The 12,246-nt window shown below is 40.1% G+C and overlaps 1 protein-coding gene across 2 annotated transcripts in view; it reads right to left on the bottom strand.

Annotated features, from left to right (window-relative positions):
- The window catches only part of nrxn3b (neurexin 3b), a 270,387-nt gene that overhangs the window by 223,122 nt on the left and 35,019 nt on the right, over window positions 1-12,246 (bottom strand). The window lies entirely within an intron of this gene.

Genomic DNA, 12,246 nt, shown 5'->3' with positions numbered 1-12,246 from the left:
TCTGCTGCCATACTATTACTAATGAAACCCATTGTTTTCTACAATGCTGTAGGGATGCAGGATTTTTGACATGAAACAGAATATGGACTGAATTATTTTCTTTACCTCACAAGAGTATCCTATTTCTGTAATGCAGGACAAATACGGCATTGGGTGTGAAGAACCTGCCAATGACTAAGCAGGTGTTGAAATAAAAACAAATGAAAAGTAAGCTTCCATGTTCCTAGTGGAAGCTAGTTAGCGTTGCTTGCTAGCTTCCACTTTCTGAGTGGAATACAAACGTAACAGCACAATGGGTCCTCCTAGATGCTGAATATTGGAAAGGGACAGACATCTTAAATTGTGAAAGGTTGATATCAAATGATATGAGGGTTGGCTGAAATAGGCTGTACAGGACCGGGTTTGACATTAACTTTTTGAGGCCTTTGTCCTTTGGATAAGTAAACTCACCTTTCACTCGTCTGGGTAAAAAATTACAATAATTTACTTTTTTCATTTTGTTTAAGAATGCAGAATGCAGATTTCAGAATTCAGATGAACAAACAGTTGAAAGCCTCCAAACAGCGTCAACATACATATGATTCAATTTATACATTTTACCAAGGTCGCTGTAATAAAAACAATGACTCTAGCTAGCTAATATCACTTACTTGTCAGCCAATTTGGTTTGCCACCAGCAGATGCTGCGGAACAGTAACCCTTCCCTTAGTATGCAACCAGTCAAATTCATCTCTCCAGCTGTTCACAAATTTTCATTCTCTCTTTGACTCAAATGATGGAATTGTAATGTTTTTTCTTGGTGCTTTCCCTGGCACTTGGTTAGGCTGCTGAGCCTGAAGGAACTTCACTGCCCCTGTTATTCCAAGGTAAAATGCATGAACTGCAAGCAGTTCCTACTATGTGGAATACCTGGATTGACTCCTGATTGGTTAATCAAGTCATTCTGAGTTTGACGTATTGTTGGGGAAAGGCTTGGCGCTAAGTAGCTGTTTCCACAAATATATCAAAAAAACTGTTTTATTCTCTTAAGGAAAATGGAAAAGTATGCATTATAGCTTATGTGTCATTATCGTTTATATTTCCTTTCACAAAATGTGAGGAGAACTCAACTTCCCGGATACATTCACTACAAGTGTTTTTGCTCATCTCATTCTTCTCAAACAAAGGAGGAAGAAACACATCTGTGAGATGAAAAAGTAAAACTCGTAATAGTCGTGTGTGTGTGTGTGTGTGTGTGTGTGTGTGGACTAATCTATGTAAATGCCAATTCCTGTGGGACAGCTGGCTGTATGGTAGAGTGGTGAGCTCCACCCTGCAGGCTGGCACTCCAAATGTCTATTTCTGGAGCTTGTGTAAGTTGTGTGTGTGTCTGTGCGTATGTGTTTGACCAGTTAGAGCCGGTGCGGAGTGTGACTGTTGCGCCACACCAGAGGCTGCTCCAGATGGACGAGGGGTTGAAGCCCAGGTGGATTTATGTACAAGGGGGTGTGTGAGTGGTGGTTGGAAATGATGCAGAACAAGAAGTAAAGACTATATTAAATCCTAACTTTAAAAATGTTCCTTGTTTATTGTTGTTTATGAGCTACCGTTAATGTCATTTATACCTAAATGGTTTCTAGCAACACGTCAAGCTTTGCTGCATTATTCCTGCCCGCCTCCCTCACTTCAGTGATTTTTAATTTGCTATCGTGTTGCAAAGGCCATGTGGTGGTCGAAAGCTGACTAAATAACCACACTCACACACATCCATCATTTCATTATCTGGGTGAGAGGATAATGATGGAGATGATGATGATGGTGTTGGTGATGGTGAACATGATGGTTTATTTAAGTGTCCCCGTGGAATGGGGTGAAGGAGCCAGTGAAAAGGAGCTAATTTACACTTAGGATCCTGGCCAAGGAGGAGAACTAAAATAAAGTACAAAAAGGAGGAACAAAGACACAACAATAACAATAAAGTGTTGTTGCTGAACCTCGGAAAGACCCACTTAGAGTATTACACTGAGCTAATGAAGTTGCCATTAGAGGAACAGTGAGCTAAGTGATGCATGTTTGTTGCACATTTGTGTATCTGTGTGTTCCTTTGTATTTAGTCAAACACTTTGTCCACAGTGTGCTATATCTGAAACATTAATGAGCAGTGGTGAGATGAGAAAAGGAAAATTTGCTGAATTGCCATGATGAACACGCTTGATTTGTAATTATTCATGGTGACACATCTAATCTGATGTGGTTGAGGAATCAGGAGGCTGTGGCTACACAATGGATGGTACTGTTACCCAAGTTGGGGTGGCTATCTCTCCTTCAGCTTTAATTTGCTCCTGAAATGCACTGAGATAAATAATCTACAGATTCACAGGGCCGAAATATTGTAAATCATATCTTAAGCTTGTTCAATGCTGAAATAATCAGATCCACAAGATAGCAAAAAAAAAAAAAAAAAAAAAAGGAAAAGAAAAAAACTGACAGTGTCAAGCAGTGTGTGTTCAGACTCCATGTATTCAACTATCTCTGGAGGTTTGGATACAAAAAGACCAAATATGTAATTCATACAAATGCAAAAACATGCTTAATTACTCTCACAAACCACAGGGTGGACAACCTCACCAGCAGAGAGTGTAACTGGTAGATAGCAGTAGTCCATTAAGTAAAAACTCTAGCGGTTGACTCCTATTTTTGTACTTCACAGTTGAGGACATGCGGTGCAGAACACCACATAAATGCTGAAAAACTTATTAGACCATAAATTTAGATCAGTAATTCATAAAAGATGACCTCAAACCAGGTGACGGCTAGGCATAATGAATGAGGAATACCGAGGTCATAGGCTTTGGAAAAAATCTCAGTGCGAGCGGTGTATATGTGTGTGTGTTTGCGAGTGCAAATGAATGGAGCTCTTTTATAAAACTTTCAGTTTCAATTTATGATCCATTAATTTGTAATAAGTGCCGTACGTTCCCTCCTGTCGTAAGAATCAACACCGGTGGGAGGAAGAAGGAGAAGGGAAAGGGCGTTTAGCCATATAGCTACACAATGCATCGATGAGCTCGGTTCCAGTTTATGATGTGACATTTTATGGACGCCCACATAAGTATAGAGCTAAGGCGGTTCATCCAGCAGTCACATCATGCAGGAGTCATGGTCAACCCTCCCCTCTGGATTTGGATGGCCTGATCTTCCTATATAATATACAAGAATTTTTTTCTACCTTTTGGTTGTTCACCCAAAGCCTCAGAATGGGGCTATTCAAACCTTATTAGTCACTCTAGGTCTAAGATCCCAAACATAGCTATTTCTGCAATGTCCTAGCCCCTCACCTCCTCCCTGCTCATCAATGAAGGCTAAGAGAGAAACTTTCCTCTAGGATGGGCCTGCATTCGACCCCCTTCCTCCAACCAGTGAGGCTGTTCAGCAGGTTTACTGCTCTCAACACCCTGTCTGTTGAGGCAAAATGCCTCAAGAAAACCACCTGATCTGCTCCTGTAAAGTCTCTTTCACATGGGGCACAGGCAGAGAGCAGGTAGCTGTTTGACATTTCTTTTGTCATATTTATTTTTTATTTTTTCTCTGCCAGTATGAAGATTCTGATGCAAAGACAGAAGCCTGGTCAACCACAGTGATGCAATGCAAAAATGTTTTGCACCCTGTAAAAATTGCAGTACTCTGTTGACTATGAATGTATCAGTGGTATCAAACCCTGTGAACTCTAGGGGTCACTACATGTAACAGCCAGGCATGCCATATATTGTTATATTCAGGATCAGCTGGACTACTAAGAAATGCCATCAAATTGCATTTGATTTGCAATCTACTTGGCTAAGGACAGTTTTTATGAAAAAAAGGTTTTATACAATTTAAAATTTGTGCGTGCGTGTGTGTGTGTGTGTGCATCAGTGTCTGCCTTTCTTGTCATCATGCATTGCAAGGTATGTCACAGAAAAGACAGTCACAACATGACTGCCCTTTCTCTCAAAAAACTGCTATTGCCAAATACTTAGTATCTGTTCTTAGCATCTGTTCTTAACAATTACCTAGCAGCAGCACGGTTCAGAAGTAAAATGGCTACTGCTGGAAATGTCAAAAACTCTGCATTGTAAATTGCAAAAACTCTTGCACAGCACGGAAATGAAGATAAGGGTCATATTTGGGGTTAAAGAGGTAATCACTGCATTCTCTTCAGCAAACACAAGCAGTGTAAAAACACTGCCAAGAAAAGAAATGCAAAGATGAAAAATCCAATATTGGGTAAATCAACAAACTTGAAACAAGTGGTGCCATGAATATTCCCAAATGTCCTTAGGGCAATACTACATTCTGCACATAGTAGTCTTTTGTTCTTGCTCCTCTCTTTTCTTTTCTACAGCTTGACTTCAAAGACTAACTCTCTTGCAGAATCCAAGTCAGGTGGTGGTGGGGGCAATAAAGCACACAATATATTGAGTGCATGCTGTATGACAAATCTCTCACTCTTTTATGTTCTAATCACCATCAGTGCAACAGTCGATTGAAGAGGAATGAGAATGTAATGAAGATTTAGGTCGTGGGAATTGATTGGCACAGCACCTCACCCCCTCCACCCCACCCCAAAGCCTGCCAAGACTCCTTGACATCTGCTTGCTCCATAATTTGTATTTGACTGTGTTACTGTTGCTGAGTGTTGTGGGCATATGCCACATGAAAGGAAAACATTCTGACCTTTCAAGCTCGGTAAAATGTGACGACAGCGGTGAGTGAACTGGGCACCTCCTCGAAAACTCAACTGGTGATTCTTTTAAAAATGTGAAAGGAATAGCAAAGTGGGCTGAGTAAGTTCGTTAGCCCTCATGGACGTGGCCCCATCTAAATAATAAAGAAAAGCAGATACTATAGCCTGTGATGCCTATAAAGTGTCACCTGGGAGAGATGAGGAAGATGGGAAAAGAGACGGCGGCAGGTTCTCTCAGAAAGAGCCCAGGCTTTGATGTACAGTAAAAGGAAAGACCTCGCTCTTTTTTTTTTTAAATAAATAAAAAAGCCAGACTTGAGTCTGGCAGGCAGAGAGCTCTATCAGGGCCAAGCCACACATCTATCAGGAAATGGCACTAAGGCTACCGAGGATAAGGCATGAAGGCATGAAGAGAGGCTATTTCAATGGGGAAGGACAGGTCCAACCTGCCAGTGAAGCCCAGCAATGAGAGGTCTCTCTGGGGAACTGCAGAGGATAAGAGGCCCCGCGGAAGAACTATCATGTCAGCACTTCAATCACGACTAATCCCTGCTTAGTACACCCACTGCTATGGCAAGGAGAGAGAGGGAGGGAGAGGGAGAGAAGAAGAAAGGGAGTGCGGAGTGAAAATGCTGAGACAGGAGTATAAGAGAAAGAAAAACAAAGAGAAACAGAGGAGAGATAAAAGCTAGGAGAAAGGCAAAAAGATTAAGAGAAAGGAACCAACAAAGGTGCCAAAGGAACCATCAAAAGTGAGCAAGTGGAGGAGGTGTGTGAGAGAGAGGCAATGCAAACTCCTGCATGTAAAAAACAAAAACAAAACAAAAAAAACCCTCTTCCAACACATACATATTTTTGTCATTTCAAATCCTGTCCAGGTCAGAAGAAATTAGAGCAAACAGAGGTGATGCATGAAATATGAATTCTCATGAATTCAAATATGTTTGTATAAGGCAAAAATGAAACTCCTGAGTGACTGCAAAATTATAATTTCAAAGAAAATAGCACACATAAAAAGAGCTGAAAATCCTTATCATGGCATTCAGGGAAACATTTACCTCAGTTTATATTCATTATCACATAACATGTCAAATTACAAGGCACTCTGGGTCCAATTTAAGCAGGGTGAAAGAGGATATACTCGCCTGTCTTTTTAAAAGAAAAGAGCCACGCCACCAGAAATATAACAAGAAAACCAAGTGTTCCACTTGTCAAACAAATTACATGTTCTCGCTGTACTGGTCTTCTTCTGAGACTGCTTGTGTTGTTCAGCAGTGGATAGGATTATCCCAGAAAAGGCAAAGTGATACAATCTCAGTGAACATGTTTGTGGCACACAATTGTAAAGACATATCAAATCAATTTTCGAACAGCTCCTTGTGTTATTTAGTAAATTTTACTCTATTTGAAGAGACGGAGGAAAGACATCAGGAGATACAGGGGCACTGATCGAGGAAGGGAGGGATGGAAATCTGGACTGTTGACTGCAATTACTTTGCAAAGACACCACAGGACAGAGGAGAACATCTAAACTTAATCTGATGAATTCTGCGCATATGTAAAGTATGTGTGTATCTTTTTACTTATACTTTTGTGTATGTGTATTTGTAAGTGTGCATACATGTGTGTGTGTGTGTGTGTGTGTGTGTGTGTGTGTGTGTGTGTGTGTGTGTGTGAATGGAGAGATGGAGGGGTGAGAGAAGAGAGGAAAGAGGGATGGAAATAGAGCAGATGGACGAGGAGAGATCAGTGAAAGAGGATTATGCCACGTCAAACCATCATCACACTCATAAAATCAGTCCACCCACACTGCTTCAGAGGCTTCAGAGCCAATGTAGAAAGGGGATAATTTAAGGCCCACAATCTATCTCTCTCTGTTACTCTCTCTTACTCCAGATAGTAAACTACTGCTGAGAGGGAATAGAAAGAAGAGACAGTTTAAATTAAGCGCAGGGGATTCTACATGAAAGGGCGATTGAGAGTACGTCAAGATAAATCGTAAAGGGTGATGCAGGAAAGCTGTCAGGGGATTTCTAGGTCAAAGGCTGTGTATGTATTACTAAGTCGCAGATATGAGGCGAAGACATACTGTAAATGTACTATCTGTTCATGCTTTTGTGTGGAGGAGGGAAGGGCTGCATGTTGTGGAAATGTAGTATAAAATCTAGATTTTATACTCTGTAGTAATAAATCTAGAACAGAGACCTAGAGAGTGCTTTCAGCCCTTACCTGACATTGGATTTGCACTGTAACTATAGCATAGCATGATTAGTAGCCTGTAGTAAAATGACGACTAGTGTGCATGATTTTGCATTAAAATCAACAGATTCAAACATTAATTAAAAATTCAATAAACATACACTTTTGAAGAATATTGATACGAGCCTCCTGTTCTGCATCTTTTTGTCTGTCTACTTTGTTGATGAAAACAATGTCTTATATTTTATTTTGCAGGAATTTACAAACTTCGCCCTCACAGAAATTATGGAACTTGACGACTAGCGTCAGCAGCCTTCCAGCACTCGTTTTATTCATCTACAAACCTACTTCTAGAAATTACATGTATACACTACTAATTTGTTTTGCCAGTTATTTTTGCTGCCTGGATTATGTTCACCTGCAACGTTTTTCCAGTGACGGAAGTGCTTAGTTTTCGTACTACGTGGTTTTAATAGAGAGGGTGTCAGTGTGGAATGTGTTTGTAAAAAGTACAGTATACTGACAAATGGGTTTTCATCCTGAGTGCCGTGTGTGATTATGTTTAGGCTACTAAAGCACTTGGTAATGGTTAGAGAAAGGTTGTGGTTTAGGTTAAATGTTAATAAGACTACGAGTCTACAGCCATCACAGTTCTGTGATGGCTTACGCACAGTCTCTCTATGAGCTAAATACTAATGCCGTCATGCTCATAATGTCAGTGCTAAATAACTTGCTGATATTTAGCAGGCATTATGTGTTAAATGTTCACTATCTTGGTTGATCATGTTAGCATGCTAATTAGCACTAAACACAAAGTTAGCCTTAGGCAGATGGGAATGTCATTAGTTTTGAAAAAAATAAAGTTTTTATCTGATGATGTTTATATAATAGAATGGGTATAATGGTGCCACATGGAAAGTCAAGAGATCACCAAAGTTATTACAACTTATCCTGAGGACAACGTGAATGTCTGTACCAACTTTTAGGACAGTCCATCCAATATTTGTCAAGACATTTCACTAAAAAACACAAATGTCAACTTCATTGTGGTGCTAGACGAAAAGTCAAGGGAAAAGTCAGTAGGCTTCATCCTCTGAGGATCATGAATGTCCAAATTTTATGGCAATCCAACATGTATTGTTGAGATATTTAAGTGTTGGACCCACAGCAACCCAAATCACCATCCCTAAAGCCAGACTGCTAGCGTGGCTTAGAAAGTAAACTTGTCCTATGTCATGCTTCAAGTCACCACCAACTTTCCTAAGACCAAGACCACAAGCATTCCCTAAATTTAACCAAGAGATGTGAGTGCCTAAACATAACCATAAAAAAATTAATTACACTTTAATTTTTATGTGGGTATATTTTCTTAATAACCACTGTCCTAGATGTGTATAGTAAAACTCAAATGCAAATAATGTAGCCCCACTTACTCTGAAAAAAATATGGCATGCCTTGCTAAGACATGTAGTGACTCTGCAAAAACTTGTAAATAAAGAGTGTGAAAGCCAAGCATAAAAGCCTGGAAACACAACCACATGTTCTGTATCTGTGCACATATACTTATGTCATATGCATGTTATACAGTATAGACTAAGGCTTCTCCTGGAAGCCAGTGTGGCCTTAAGAGGTGAAGGCTGGCGGACTGGGTTCCCTTTGAGATAAGGTCTCATCTTCTCTTTGAAGGCCTGCCAACAAGGAAGGTTCACTGGTTAGTTATGTAAGTGCTCTCATCCCATCCCAGAAACCCAACTTACAAGCTGCCCTTGAAAGAAAATTACATCTCCAACAGGAGGGCTGAGGAAGCATTAACTGGTTTTCTTATGATCTCCTTAAGTTGTGTCATGTGCATCTATGCATTTCCAATCATTAGTGCTGTCCCATATGTCTGCCCTCCGCTCGCTCACTGATTTCCCACATTCCTACCCTCTCAGTGCTACGTCATGCTCAAAATGGCAGATGATTAATGCCATCTGCGTTGGGTGGGTGCCATCTCACACCCTGGAATGGAATGGATGGTGCATTCCAGGTCGATCTGTGCCTAGACTTACAGATATATAGTATGTGCACAGGGGAGGAGTATGGACATCTCTGTGAACTCGCATTTACTTTATGCATGTACACAAACAAACTCACGAATACACTGTGACACACACACAAACCAGAACACAAAAAGAACACCAGACAGAGAGAGAGAGAGAAGAGGGGAGACAAGAGGAGGAACACACACTTCTCCAACCCCTATTGATAGCAAAGAGACTTGGACTCCCTTTTTGAATAAAACAACAGTTCATGCCCCTGGCACTCCTTCTCAGCAGAAACACTCTACAGCATATCCAAAACAGCAAGAGAGCAGGAGGTTATATATTAGCACAGTTCGAGATCCCTCACATCCGTTTAAAGAGAAACAGATTTCCCCAGTGTTTGATGGTTTGTCATCAGGTCAGTGAAAATAAACACATTACACAGCCTCAGAAAAGTCAAATTGCTTCGCCAGTGGAGAAAAAGAACACAAAAAGTGCTTGAGTACATACCGCAATTAATTTGTAAAAAAGTTTCTTTGCAAATGACATTATGGGTTTTGTGATCGTGACTCACTCAAATGATTTGAGTCACAATTATATGACCTTGAGGCAAATATGTTGTCTTTAAAGTTGCACATTTTGCTTCTGACAAATGAGTTAATGACGGTCATATATGTCAGATTTGAGAGAAAAGCAGGTAATACATGCAGAGGTAATGTATTTATATCTTCTCTTGTACTCAAGGCCATCACCATCTCCATTATTTATGTCACCATAGGCATTTAAAGTCCATTATGCAAAAGGGTCAAGGTGCTTTGAAGATGTTTCATATGAGTGACATAATAGCTCTAACGCTCCCAGGCAAAGAGGAACGGTAGAATTATGCATCTAAAAACAGCAATTTGTCATCATCCTGTTTGTTGTTTTTTAGTTGGCCTACTCTGCAGTGTCTGTTTGTTTGTTTGTTATTTGCTTCTCTCTTTTGCTCCCCTGTGCTAAATGGAGATGAATCCATTTTGTCCCCCCCTCCCTTCATGGGAGCTTAGATAGCTCAGCTATTTTTGCTGCAGGGGAGATGATTGAGGTGAGGCAAGTGGAAACTGCTGGTGGAGATGGATAAGATGTGAACAGATAAATCACTTTGTTCTTTAAAGACTTGCGGCAGTACAAAACCCCTTTGATATTTACCTTTTCACCTAATATACAAACATATCAGGAAACAGTTTTCATTACAGCATGTATGCATGACAGTGCACAGATGGATACATGCAGAAAAAGCTTTGATTACTCCTTCATATCCCCCTCCCTACATTGGACACAAGGAAAGAGGACTGTTCATGGAAATACTGTGCAATGGGAAAGACAGCTAGAAAAGGGACCACTGGGAGCTGAAGTTGAGATGGGAGAGGGACTGTGGGCTACTGGGAGGCTGTGGTTCCCCTTAACATCTGGGTGAAGTTCATTAAGCAGTGGGTCTGTTGTGAAGGTACTTCGTTACAAACATGACCCGAAGTGAATGGAGGCAGCTGAGGCTGTCGCTCCAAGGTCACAGCTTGTCCCAGGGTTCAGTGACTTTAGAAAGGGGACTGGAAATGATAATGACGAACCTGATGGTGACAATGATGATAGATGATGCACAAATTCTTTTTCTGCTATACACTGTGTGTTTCCCATTGTAACAGAACACAAGCATTAATGTATTTGAGTCTGTGGCCAGTAACAAAAATGGAAATCAAGTGTTCACTATGACAGGGCGCAAATATAGAAAGATCTTTCATATCTCATTACCCACACACACTATAATTTAACACAGCACCCAGGTGTGACATTAAATCAAGTGACAGCCGAGGAGAGGGAAAAAGCCCAAGTCTTTGTGAACAACCCTGACTCCTGAAAAAAATCCTAGTGGAAAACATTTTCTGACAATATATTTAATCTGTTGTTCTGACATCTGCTCTGCAATATACTACAATATTCGCTTACTCCAACTAAAGCATGATCAGTGATTCTTATGGTACTGCTTAAGCACTAAAAGCACTTGATTTTTTTTAAATCTTCCTCTAACTTGATGAAGGTTAGAGGAAGATTTTGGTCCTGGTAAAATATAGGACAAGTCAACACTGACTTTAAGCACAAGACAAAGTTGTTTTATTTTATTAACATTTAACTAAGGCTGTAGTCAAACAAAGAAAATCTTGGTGGACTGAAATCGTACCTACGCTTCAACCAATTGAATGGCCGCGGGGGAAAAAAATCGGCATGTTATCTCTAGATTAACTAAATTAAATGCACTCTACCTGGTAGCCTTTTTAGCCTAAATGAATTATATAAACATGAAAAGCTAGTATTTGCAGCATAAGATACTGAAATATCCCAATCCTAATATGTTCACACTCAAAGTCTCAAGCATTAAACATGAAAGTTTACAAAGCATCCTTACAAAGACATGTTAGCCTACCGTTTTTAGATGATATGGTTGTTGAGCTGTGATATGCAAACTGCAGTTTGCAAAGTTTACACTCGACCTTGTGGTCATTTGTTTTAACAAAATGCAGTCACACTTCTTTGCCATGGTGCCAATTAGTTTGGAGCCACCTCTGAGTAAATGTTCAGTAAATGTTAAAAACAGTTAGACCTAGCATTCTCCAATAGGTTTGGCGAGTTCAAACTTGTGAAAATGGGGGTGTTTTCAAAACACTTGCAAAATTCAATACTTGTCATGTAGATGTAACAGTGAGGAGCTCAATATCTTCAAGAATAGAGATTTCTGCAGATTGCTCTTGCAAGAGAGACATTTATTAATTCAGTACATTAGTCTCATGTTTCAGTACAGACAGAGTGCAAATTCCCCCTGTGTTAAACCTTAAAACTTACTGTGTGAAGTAAAATACATTGCCACATTTTCTAAGGATTCTTTTTCAACAAATAACATGTTCTCATCAAATCTTCAGTTTCATTTGGTCCCTCAGTCCCATTTGTTCTCAATTTGCCCCTGATCTCTCTGTGTGATCTATATGTGTCAAAGATGATTTATACTGTCTCAGAGAGAAATATTGTTCCTTCAAATCATTAATCTTTGGTTTTTAACAATTGGCGACGTGCGGGGTACATAAGAAAGTTAGGAAATATAATACAGTGTGGCACTGTTCCACACTGTATTATATGAATGAAGGTCTCCATAAAGGCCTGTCAGATTAGGTGTGTCAATTCCTCAGTCTGGATTTATTATTATTATGGGCTGTGGAATGCTGGTGAATACTGCCTGCATGCAGATGAGGGCCCCGACACCGAGACGTCAGACCAGATCACACTCCATTA

Source organism: Xiphias gladius, chromosome 4 (genome assembly GCF_016859285.1).
Source record: "Xiphias gladius isolate SHS-SW01 ecotype Sanya breed wild chromosome 4, ASM1685928v1, whole genome shotgun sequence".
NCBI classification, from domain to species: Eukaryota; Metazoa; Chordata; class Actinopteri; order Istiophoriformes; family Xiphiidae; genus Xiphias; species Xiphias gladius.
Note: the sequence above shows the minus strand (reverse complement) of the source record. Positions and strands in the feature narration are given on the sequence as shown.